This window comes from Anser brachyrhynchus (genome assembly GCF_964034855.1).
Source record: "Anser brachyrhynchus genome assembly, chromosome: 5".
Lineage (NCBI taxonomy): Eukaryota > Metazoa > Chordata > Aves > Anseriformes > Anatidae > Anser > Anser brachyrhynchus.
Window position 1 is genome coordinate 55,790,868 of NC_137699.1, and position 10,740 is coordinate 55,801,607.

Here is a 10,740-nt window from a genome sequence, read left to right on the forward strand (position 1 = left end):
TCCATAACGGTTTAAAGAAAGCTCAACCGATCACGACAGCAAAGATAAACTGCTGAGCAGATTAAAGGCAGAAAGCAATTCTGTTGAAGTAAATCAGTTATGTAAGTAGGCCTGCTATTGTAGCTTTTCTCCAGAAATTATGTGAAAGTTCTGTTTCTACTGCTGTTGAGGTCCTCCAGGAAGGCACGCAGTAAACTGCTCGTACTGCTAACAGGGTTTGGTAGCTGTATTACAACGATGTGCTTGCCTGTGTACGCATATGCACGTTTGCGTGTGCTTAAACTGCCACCACAGAAGTGATGCTGAGGTACTCAGGTAAGCCAGAAGACAGCACGAGAAAATGCAAAGTTAATGCTACGAGACCGTTCCTAACTCACCTGGGGGTGATCCTCACTTTCCAACAAGTGGGGTCCCCAGGCTTCACTAGGGCTAATTCCAGCCTTAGACTTGATTCCTTTTTCCGACAGACTTTATTTTAAAATAGTGTAACATTAAAACAGGACTAGAGAGGAACACAGTCACGTTTCTGTCTTACAAATAGACATGGAATGGAAACACTGATGTGTCTTCATGGAGCTTGAAACAAGGCTGGTGCTTCTTTGCCTACAAAGCCCAATTCAAAACCCCTTGAAATAAACCATTGACTTTGCACGGTCCCATATTGATTTGATCCCTGCTGAGGAAGGGCAAGCATTGCGTAAGAGGAGGATTTAATTTCTGTCTTTGCAATATTAAAAAGGCTTCTGTGTTTTTGTTGCCAGTCAGGGCCATGGCCAGCACCACACCGCTTCCTGCTGTTGCTTTGTTGTAGGGTCTCAGGGAGGACCCCACAGTGTCCAGCATGGGCGGCACGGCGCTGCCAGCACCCCGCTGTCTAATTCTGCTTAGGATCACCCGTGTTTTACATTCTGCCTATAACTGCTGCCAAAAGTGGTAAAGCAGAAACATGGGTTTTTCCTGCCACGCTGGGGGAATCTGCCTGGGCCACGCTTTCAAAGACTCATTTCTCCTTTGAATACATTTTAGTCTTCAGTCTAGAACGAAACATCTCTTCTTCCTGACCTGACACAGTTCAGTCACACGTTGTCTGGCCCCGCATTTTAACTGCTGGCTCTGCGCCTGGATCCCTCAGCTGTTGTGGACAAGCACCAATACACGTCTCTGCTTGACAGCCAGGTTCGACTTGTCCCGTTGTGCTCCATGCCCTACAAGTGAGCAGTCTCAGGCACCTTGCAACCTACAAGGCAAACAGTCATGACTAAGACGAGGCTTGTGAAACACTGAGAGGCCTGCTGTTGTTCGCTGCTTAGCTGTGCTTTAATTAAAGTATTACAGATCTCTATCTCGTTGTGGTTGTTTCCTGCTTACCTGTTAGCACACAACCTTTCCTCTGATCATAAATCCTGCTGGAGAACCTTAAAGGGATAAAGTAGCAAAAATGCTATGAACTTCCTCTTTTCTCAACGTCCTGCTCTGAGCTCTCCTTAGGTACTGTGGGATACGTGATGGTGAGGAGATGGTTCTTGCTGGGAAGCGTTCCAGAGATGAGGGTTCTGGTTCGCTTTCTCCCTCGAGAGCACATCTGTGCTCCATTAGCCCTGGTGAGCGGGATGATTGCGGAAGTCGTGGTGACCCAGGGAGGCGGGGGGCTCGGAGATGCAGCGAGCCTCCTCGCAAACACTACCGCGCATCCCAGCAGAGCCTGCATCATTATGGTGCACAAGTGCACCGGGCAGCCCGCGTATTCATGCCTTGCCAGCTTCCTTCTGAACAGAGACTGGAGACACCTCTGTGCTCCTGCACTGCTCCAGCTCACCTCTGGTGCCAGCGGGAGCAGGGCAGGCTCAGGAAAGGAGGGCTGAGACAAAATGCCTGGGCTCTCGGAGGCCGTTGCAGGGCTCCACCTCGGCTTCTGCTTGCGCAAGGATGAGAGAGGCGCCATGAGAGCGAAGTGGGAGAGTCAGCATTGCATAACCATGATGTTACACCAAAGGTACGTGCAGCTGTGAGCTCCTCGCAGGGAGGAAGGGGGTTACTCCAGTACCAGAAAGCTCTGTCTCTGTCACCATGAGGGAAAGCGTTCACATGCTGCTGGCCTCCTGAGTGCTCCTGAAGAACTATGCTGTTCAGATGCCAAAACACAGGAGCCAGATTGTGTTATTTCCTTTTTCCCTGCATGACGGCTTCTGAACTGGAACGAATCAGCACCAGTATCAATGCAGGGAACAAATAAACCTTGAATTAAATTGTCGCATAAAAACAATCCTCCTCGCTGGTACCCAGCCCTTTACCTGCATATCTCCCCCAGGAGCTCCGCATCCCTTTGGTGGCTGTTGAGGACACGCTGTTCTCCTCTGCGGGAGGGCAGCGGCTTTCAACTCTTAGGTTAGCTGGCTGATACACCGATAGAAATAAATGCAGAAGGCAGCTGGAATTGCTGGCCTGTGGGAGTGTTTAACTGTGCCTCCGTGTTCCTCACCTGCTTCCTAAGGCAGCCACCCTACAGCTGCACCTCCTGTACCAGGACGTGGTCCCTTCCCTTCATCTCCCGCCTTCAAACTCAAAGCGAACAGAGCACGCATGCATGAACTCTTCCTGGTGCTGCAAGGTGACAGACTGCACAGCCAGGTTTTTAGCAGAGGCAGGCATTTCTCTCTTTTCTTTAGAGCTTCTGCCCCACAGGGCAGGGGGAAAAGCCTTCCTTTGACGCCCCAGCATCAGGCCGTACGGCTGCAGAGGCCCCGCAGGTGCGGCTGCTGCAAGGCGCTGCGTGCTCCTGTTGAGATCGCTTCACTGCTCCTGGCCCCTGGGCACCCCGCGGAGGTGGTGTGCTGCCCTGGCAACTGCACGGCATCATTCAAGCCCCTGGAGACCTCAGCCTGGAGTTACTTCAGAGGGGACTGAGGGGGTTGATGCTGAATATCGTATTCCTTTCTAGTGCTGGAGAGGGAGATTTGCATGAATGGTTCCCCTGGAGCTGCAGGGAAGTACTCCCATGGGGTCTGGATAGCTGCAGGAAATGTCAGAGACCCGGACCAGGTGATTTCGGAGATCGCAGAGGTGCTGGCTGAGCAGCCAAAGCTGTCTAAGTGGAGAAGGAGCTTTCTCCATCTTTTCCCAGGTAGCACTGATACTGACTCAGCATGAAGCCCGTGTGCATGACTGGCCCTGGTCAGCCAGCAGAAAACATTGCGTAAGCAACCTCCCTTCAGGTGCAGTGCAGGACAGGGAAGTCTGCGGGGGCGTTTCCTCTCTCACGTTGATTTGGGGGCTGTCATCCCCCTCCTTCAGCAGTGCTTGAGCAGAGGTTACCCCAATGCACGTGTGTGGGATTTGGGGTGGCTGTTCCCTGCGCATGTGGAATGAAAGTTCGTGATGCCAGAATATTCTGAGCCAGATGTTCTTTTATTCCACGTGGGGGTGAGGGAGATGATAAGATTATAGGCTCCGTGATCTTTTTTACATTGGCCCCCCCGTGCCCTTAGAAATTGTCCGTGCAGCGCTATTTCAAAATATTAAAATAAAAAAAACAGGAGCCGCCTATTTGTAGGAATTGGCTGTATCTGAGAGCCAAATCTGCATGGAGGAAGAAAAGGAAAGACCAATAGCAAGGTAGGAAATGACTTCTTGGAAAAGGCTTCCTGCACTTTCACAACGAAGAGGCAATTTCCCAGAAGGTTGCAGATGTTCCCCTTAAAAATCTTGAAAATCAGAAATGCTCCTTAATGATGTCTGTAATCTTGCATTTTACCGACTCAGTTTAATCAGCCTGTTTTAACAAGGCATGCAGGCAATGGCATTGCTGGGGTCTAGAGCTGGTGGAGTGAAAAGGAGGGAGAGCAAAGGAGGTTTTTAAAGGGCCTGCATTCAGGTCAACCTGTTGGACTGCATGTACGTTGTGTGACACGTTACAAGACTTACATTACGGTCTAAATTTACTGTGGGTCTCAAATCTTAGCAAAATAAACAGTACGGTTATATAATGTATATACTACAGGAAAGAATCACCCACTTCAATATACTGCTGGGCATGAGCTGGGCAGAAGAAAGACATTTGATTGCCTGTGTTGAGAAATCAGGGCTAGCAAAGAAACTGGTCGCAGTCTCTGCATGTTCTCTTCCTGTGTTTTTGTGTCCTCTGTCAAATACGGTGGAAATATTTAAGAAAGACCATTTTTAATGTTCTCTCAGTGGCCTTAGCAGTACTGTGAAAAGAGAAAAGTGCCCTTTTTCAGTGGAGAGAGCAGAAATTCACACGGTTACAGCTGATTACCAGTCTGCGGACACGTCAGGGCGAGGATGACGGCACTGAAACTTGCCTTCATTCTACTCCATAGCCATTCTCATTAATTTGCTGCATTAATTTTATACCGATTAAACTGGGAGTCAATCCCTCTGAAGCAGAAAAGTGGTATTTTTAAATCTATATTCTGTCTATAAATACATCTCCCTCGCAGAAATCAGCTGTTTGTGCCTGATCTTATAGCAGAGAGGATGACTCAAAGACGCTTATGTGCTACATTGTTTTCATCAGAGCTGAAAAAAAAAAACACCCTAAATTCCCTGTGAATTAGACGGATCCGTGACTACGGACAGATCCTGTACTTTTTCCCAGCCAGCCAAAGTGTGGCACTGGTTTTGGGTGGTCTGTACCCAATGCAGTACAACTAGCCATCACATTTTAGTACGCTTCCCTAAAATACCAGCCAGCATTTGATTTCCTCAAGTAAAAATTAACAAGGCAGAACTACCACATAGACTGCTAATTACTGCAAACACCACGCAGCCCGTGGTTTCCTCCCTCCCTGCCCCACTTTGTTACAGAGCATGTACCAGCGGTTGTATTAAATTATACACCCCAAAATAATATTAAAATAACATGAGCGAGGCTGCAGAGCCAGCCCTGCAGAAGCAGGGGGCTCTAATGGAATTAAGGCGCTTTCTGAAGCCATTAGCTGTGAGATGAAGGCTCAGTGATGACTTTGGGGATGTGCTGGTTGGGTCCTGTGGGAGAGCAGAGGTCACGCTGGTGTCCGTGTGCCCGTGCTGGTGCAGCCCAAGGCGGCTGTACATGAGCTGCAGAGGGGGAGCAGCTAGCCGAGGAAGTCTGCTGATGGCCCGGAGATATTTAGGGTGGTACAGGGGAGGACAGGTTGTAAAGAGCTACAGAAAGACCTCACAGGTGAGTCCCTGTTACGACTGACTGGGCAATAAAGCTCGTGTGAAGTTCACTATAGATAAATGCAAGGGGTTATTTAGGTGAGGGGAAGGGGGAGCGACCCTATCTGAAAATAAGAAGATGGGTGTTTGGGTATCAGGTGCTGGGGATGTGGGTGGCACAGCACAGAGAGGGCCAGGGCTCCTGGAGAGCACCTGCAGCTCCTCCTCCGAGCTGCTCGAAGCCTCCTGGCCGAACGTGCCCAAGGGTAGACAACCCCGGAGCTGATGCCAGTCCTCCCTCTGCACCTTCCTGGTTATGACAGCCTAAAGCCCCGTGACACCTCCCAAAATGTGTAATGGCTGCTGAGTGCAAGCCGGATTAAAGTCCCAGTTGTTTCTGACCACAGTAATTAGATTTATATCGCAAAACTCCAGTGCTGCTTAGCAGCGCCTTTGCCCACTTGCAAGATGGGAGGTTTTCATTATGACTTTTGTTTCCTAAACATGTGAAAGCCTTTGAAAAGCAGAGGGCTTGCTCAGCTGTGTCCATAAACATTCAGATTACGCCTGCCTTGTTTTGTACCCTGTATTTATCCTCTGAGTATGCTTGTTGCTGTTTAGCCAATGCAGCGATCCCGGGAGACCGGGATGGGAGAAGCCCCCTACCTGCATCTGAACCTCTCAGCCCCCTCTCCCAAACTTGTGATGAACAAAAGGCTGGGCAATGAAATCCCTTGTTGAAGCTCCTTTCTTTCCCCCAAAAGAGGGGGGAACCCTGGTGTGACAGGAAGGGCTCTGCCGAGCAGCACCTTGCGTTGCACTGACGTGCGGTGGGGATGGAGGGAGCATAGCAGCCTCCTCGGGAACATGCTGGAGGTTAATGCCAAAAAATCGTTATCCTTCCAAGAGATGGTTCTCAGCGGAGCAGGGTTCCCTGTCTGAGAGTGGCTGCTCATCTAAATGGGGATAAACGGGGTTGTCTTTCTCCCACACCTCTCTGCCCATTCACCTGCACAGGGCTCGGGCTCCGCCAGGCAGCTGGAGCAACCCAAAGTCCAACTCTTACACTCGGTTTGGAAGGGAAAAAAAATCCAGTAAACATACACTGCAATTTGCATGAATAGTTTTCAACACCCAAGGCTAAAATCAGTCTTTATGTGCTTGGAATTTATTTAAAATAATTGCTATTTATGCATTTTTTTGGCTTTTTACCAATCTAATCAGCATAATTTGACTGTGCTGGAACAAATCTACAAGACTCCAGAAGTGCTCTGCAGATCGTGCAGATTAAACATGAACTAATTAGTAGATTTCTGGATCTCTAAGTCCACAGCTTTGGAAAAAGCTGACAATGCCCATCAGTGTTCCCCTGAGGAGAGAGAGACAAAACCCAGACACACCAGAAAAATGGCTACAGATGGAAATATGTGTGAGAATTTTTTTCTTTGCAAAAGAAAAAAAAAAAAGATATTAAGCAACAGCAATTCATTTATGCTTTTTCCCTAAACATTTCAAGAATGAAGACCTTTTTCAGACTAGAGTTCACTCTTCAACATGATTTGGTAGGAAGTAGTAGACATGAACTGCCACGGGGTAAAAGGGAAAACCTAGCAGAAGCTGTGAAGACGAATATTGAATTCACCCGCAAGCCAGTCCAAGCGCATCTGAAAGCTATGACGTCGGTGAAAAGGAAAAACTATGACTATTGCACTGGGAATGAACCCAAAAATCACTTTGCCAATATGTGAAGGCTTCTTCACTCTGAAAGTTTTCTAAAAGTTTCCTCAGGAGACAACAATAACTCCGCAATAAATGTTCCAGCAGATGATGAAGAACAATAACAGCTGCTCCGAAGATCACGGCAAACAATGGAAAGTCCCCAGTTGATTCAGTCAAGTCTTGAACCAAGTCCAAAATTCACAGAATTTCAGAGAAGAGGTAAACCCAGCCATCTGACTGCAGCAGTGGCATTAGCGCAAGGAGTAAACACGGCCCCGTCATTCAAGCTCCATCCAACAACTGCCACCGAGAGCCAGGCACCTACAAATTCGCACTGGAGATGCAGGTTCGGTGCTGGTCCCGGAGGATGCTGCTCCCCAGACTCTGTGTTTGAAGGAATAGCGTGGGCACGCTTGGGAAGATCTCTCCAGAATCAGACCCGGCACGTGCAGCGTGACAGCATTTGTTAAATCCCAGCTGAATTTCAGCGGCGTCTTGGTGCTCCAGCTTGGCCAGCCACGTGCGGGCAAGGTGCCGTCCTGCTCCCACCACCACCGGTTTTACGGGCAGCCTCCTGCTCGAGCTCGCTGGCAATTTGCTCTGACCAGCTCCCCCCACACTGCATCAGAGCTTGCCAGGGGGTTGGCGCGGGCGATGAGTTTCACCAGAGCTCCAGCAGAAGGACAAATTCCTCCTTCACCTCACCAGGACCCGGAGCAAAACCAGTCAGCGGAGCTCCGGGCTGCCAGATCAGGGTGGTTTTGTGCTGTGCACAGTATTTGGGGAAAGTAAGCAGGAACTAACCGTAGCCTAATAATATCTACTTCACTTTCATATCTGTTTCCTCCCCATGCTCCCCCCTCCAAAAAAAAAAGAAGTATTTGGAAAAACAGACCAGCTCTTCCTGCAGGCTCTTTCCCTATAATGTAGATTCAAGTTGGTTTCAGAAAATGGCCACACTTCTCTGTGAGCGGACTTTTAACAGAGTTAGTTCTTTAACAGGAAAACCGAGCTGAAGATGAAATAAAAATTAACTCTTTTTGTAGGCCTTTCACTAGGTACATACTTTGTCTTTTCTCAGAAAGTTACACAGTCCTTTATTTGAAAGATGGGTTTGACGCATCATACGCTTTTGGCCAGATACAATAAATATACCTAAAAGTCATCCTCATAAACCTTGTGCAAACACACATATAATCAGCACACCCCTACCCCAAATTTATTCCCCTGCCCCGTGTAACTGCAGCAGCTGAAATCAGGCTTTTTCCACTGCGTGGATTAAGCCTGTTTGCAGGCTGAGCAGAGATTCTGGATCCTGGACCTTGTACTGAAAATCCCTCTGGAATTGATCTCTGTTTATCCAAAGAGCCATTTAGAAATACAGCAAAGGGCCCAAAATCCCCTCTCATGTTATTTTCAAGCGTAAGATCTAGCAGCCCTGAAGCATTAATTTAAACTTCACCCCCAGCTTATCATTTGGGGCTCATTTTAATGTGTCCCTTCAAACCTGTGTCCCTCCTCAGGCAGTGCCCTGGCTGCTCGGTGCCATTCAGGCAGGGACAGCGGGGCCACAAGGTGCCCTCGTGGGGGTGGCACCGTGGGGACAAATTTCCCAATGCCTGCAAATCACCTCACGGCCTTGTGCATCCCCATAAGTCGGTTTGTGCCCCGAAAGGCATGTTGGCACTTTGGCACATGTGAGGGCAATGCAGTCAGCAGCCTCGACTTTATCTCCTTAATCACCTCGATAGCTCTGCCTGGCCCGTCATGTGCTGCGACTTCAGGCGTTAGTTAAGGGTGGCTTCTGCATTAAAGGTTTTGTTTGGGGAAAACAAAGCATTGTACCTTCCACACAAATAAACGCGTTCCGTCGCGAGTACACGCTAACAAAGCGAAGGATGGGCAGCAAGGGGAGGAAGGATGTTTCCCATCCTGGCAGTGAATCCCTCATGCTGCACAGGCAGTTTCTCACAAACCCAAAGCAAAGAAATCAAGGAAAATGTGAATACCAGTGCAGGAAAGCTTTCATTTGATGGAGCAGGGCCAGCATCCCTGTTTCTGCAGGCGAACCCTGCTGTTTGACCCTGGATGGACTGCTCAGGTCCAGCAAGCTGTCCAGGGCAAGGACACCACAGTCAGCCACCACGGGGCTGGTACTGCTGTGTGCTCTGCCCCCAGCGTCATGCTAGCCATTTATTATTCATATTAAGCCTGCTAACGTGTGTGTTTATAACACGTCTTTCTGCTCTACAAGGCCTTATGGACCTGATGATAGATAATATGCAGAAAGCAAAGAGAAGGGCGGTTTGTAAAGCCAGCATATTGGTGGTTTATTCAGTAAATTAATGTCTTCCGCAATGCTTATGTGCACTGAAAGAAGGGTCTGTCATACATCACATCGTTAGGCCTACAATTTATATTCATACTTTCTGAAAGCCAGGGAACGATCCACTACAATTCAGCCCTATCTCTATGCAAAATATGCTCTCTGTACTCTTCATCGTCTTAGCAATATGAAAGCAAAGTTCTCAGAGGTCTCTGACCTGGAGCTGCAGTAGCTGAGCTCGGCCACAGAGCACACCATGGCGAGCCACACCGGCTGCACAGGCTGGTTACAGGGGGAGCAGTCTGATGCCTGCAAAGGGCCTCTCTCCAGAACTGAAAGATGACAAAGTCCTGCTCCTGCCTACTAGATCCTGTATTACAAAACCGCAATAAACCCTTTTAATTACTTTTAATCCATTCCTTCCCCTCCCCACCCCATCCCCAGACAGAACCCGATTCTGCTGTCTTGCCATCAGCAAGGCCCACATATAAACCCTACCAAAGCCAGCACTGGGGCCCCTTGATTTCCCGTGATGATCAAACCCAGGAAGTCCAGCCATAGATTTTGCTGCTCTTGACTGTGTGGCTGGCACAAACCCCTGGTGTCCCAGCTACCCAGAGAGGTATTCAGATGGTTGGCCAACGGCGCTGCGTTATTGCTCAAATGTTCCCAGGTCTTCTGCTGTCTGATGGTTCGGTTTAGTAAGAAAAGTGTTTGGTTATTTTTCTGCAGAACTTCATAAATTATAGCTTGTTCTCAGTCTAAATACCAAGAATCTCAAACACCCTTCCTCACAGCACACAGAGCTAAATAAAAATGTCTCTTCCTTAGAGCTAGTACTGTTAAAGAAGTCTTAACAAGCTCCTTATTCATAAAAATGCCTTCTTTTTAAAAGCTAAATTAGCAGTTTTTAATGGTTTGGTTTTTTTTTTTTTTTCATCTCTTCAGAATTGCAACTTCCTTTTCTTCCACATTCCTCCAAAGTCCATGGTGCCTAGATGATACAGCCTTTCACCTACCTTGCCCCGAGGCAAGTCCAACAAACTACCAAATAGCAGCCGTGAGGAAATATCAGCAGGGAATGTTACTTTTAATGAGAAGCAGGGAAAAAGCCCAGAGAAGAAAATGAAAGCTAGCTTGCACTACCAGTGGAAGCCATTTGCTGCCATGGGACCCCTGATAATCATACCCAGGGGACTCAACTTGTACAAGCTCCTTTGCTGGGCTTTCTCTCTGGCTTCTTCTAAGGTTCAGTCCAGCATCCTGTGACATGGACAACTTGAATGCCAGGTCTCCTGGCATTCTGCCTGCCTGCAAAAAGTTGAAGAATTGGCTTTCTCAGTTACTTTTTTTTTTTTTTCTCCAAGCAAGAGCTGTCGTTTTACTTGTAGGTTTTAATGTGCTATAATGTCACTCCTGTGCTCTCAGACAACCTGCTGGGTACTTTTGCTAAGCAACAGTAGTCTCCTAACGGCGATAAGATCTTTATAAACCTGTTATCCTTGTTAAACGAAGAGGACTTTGATTTTACAGCA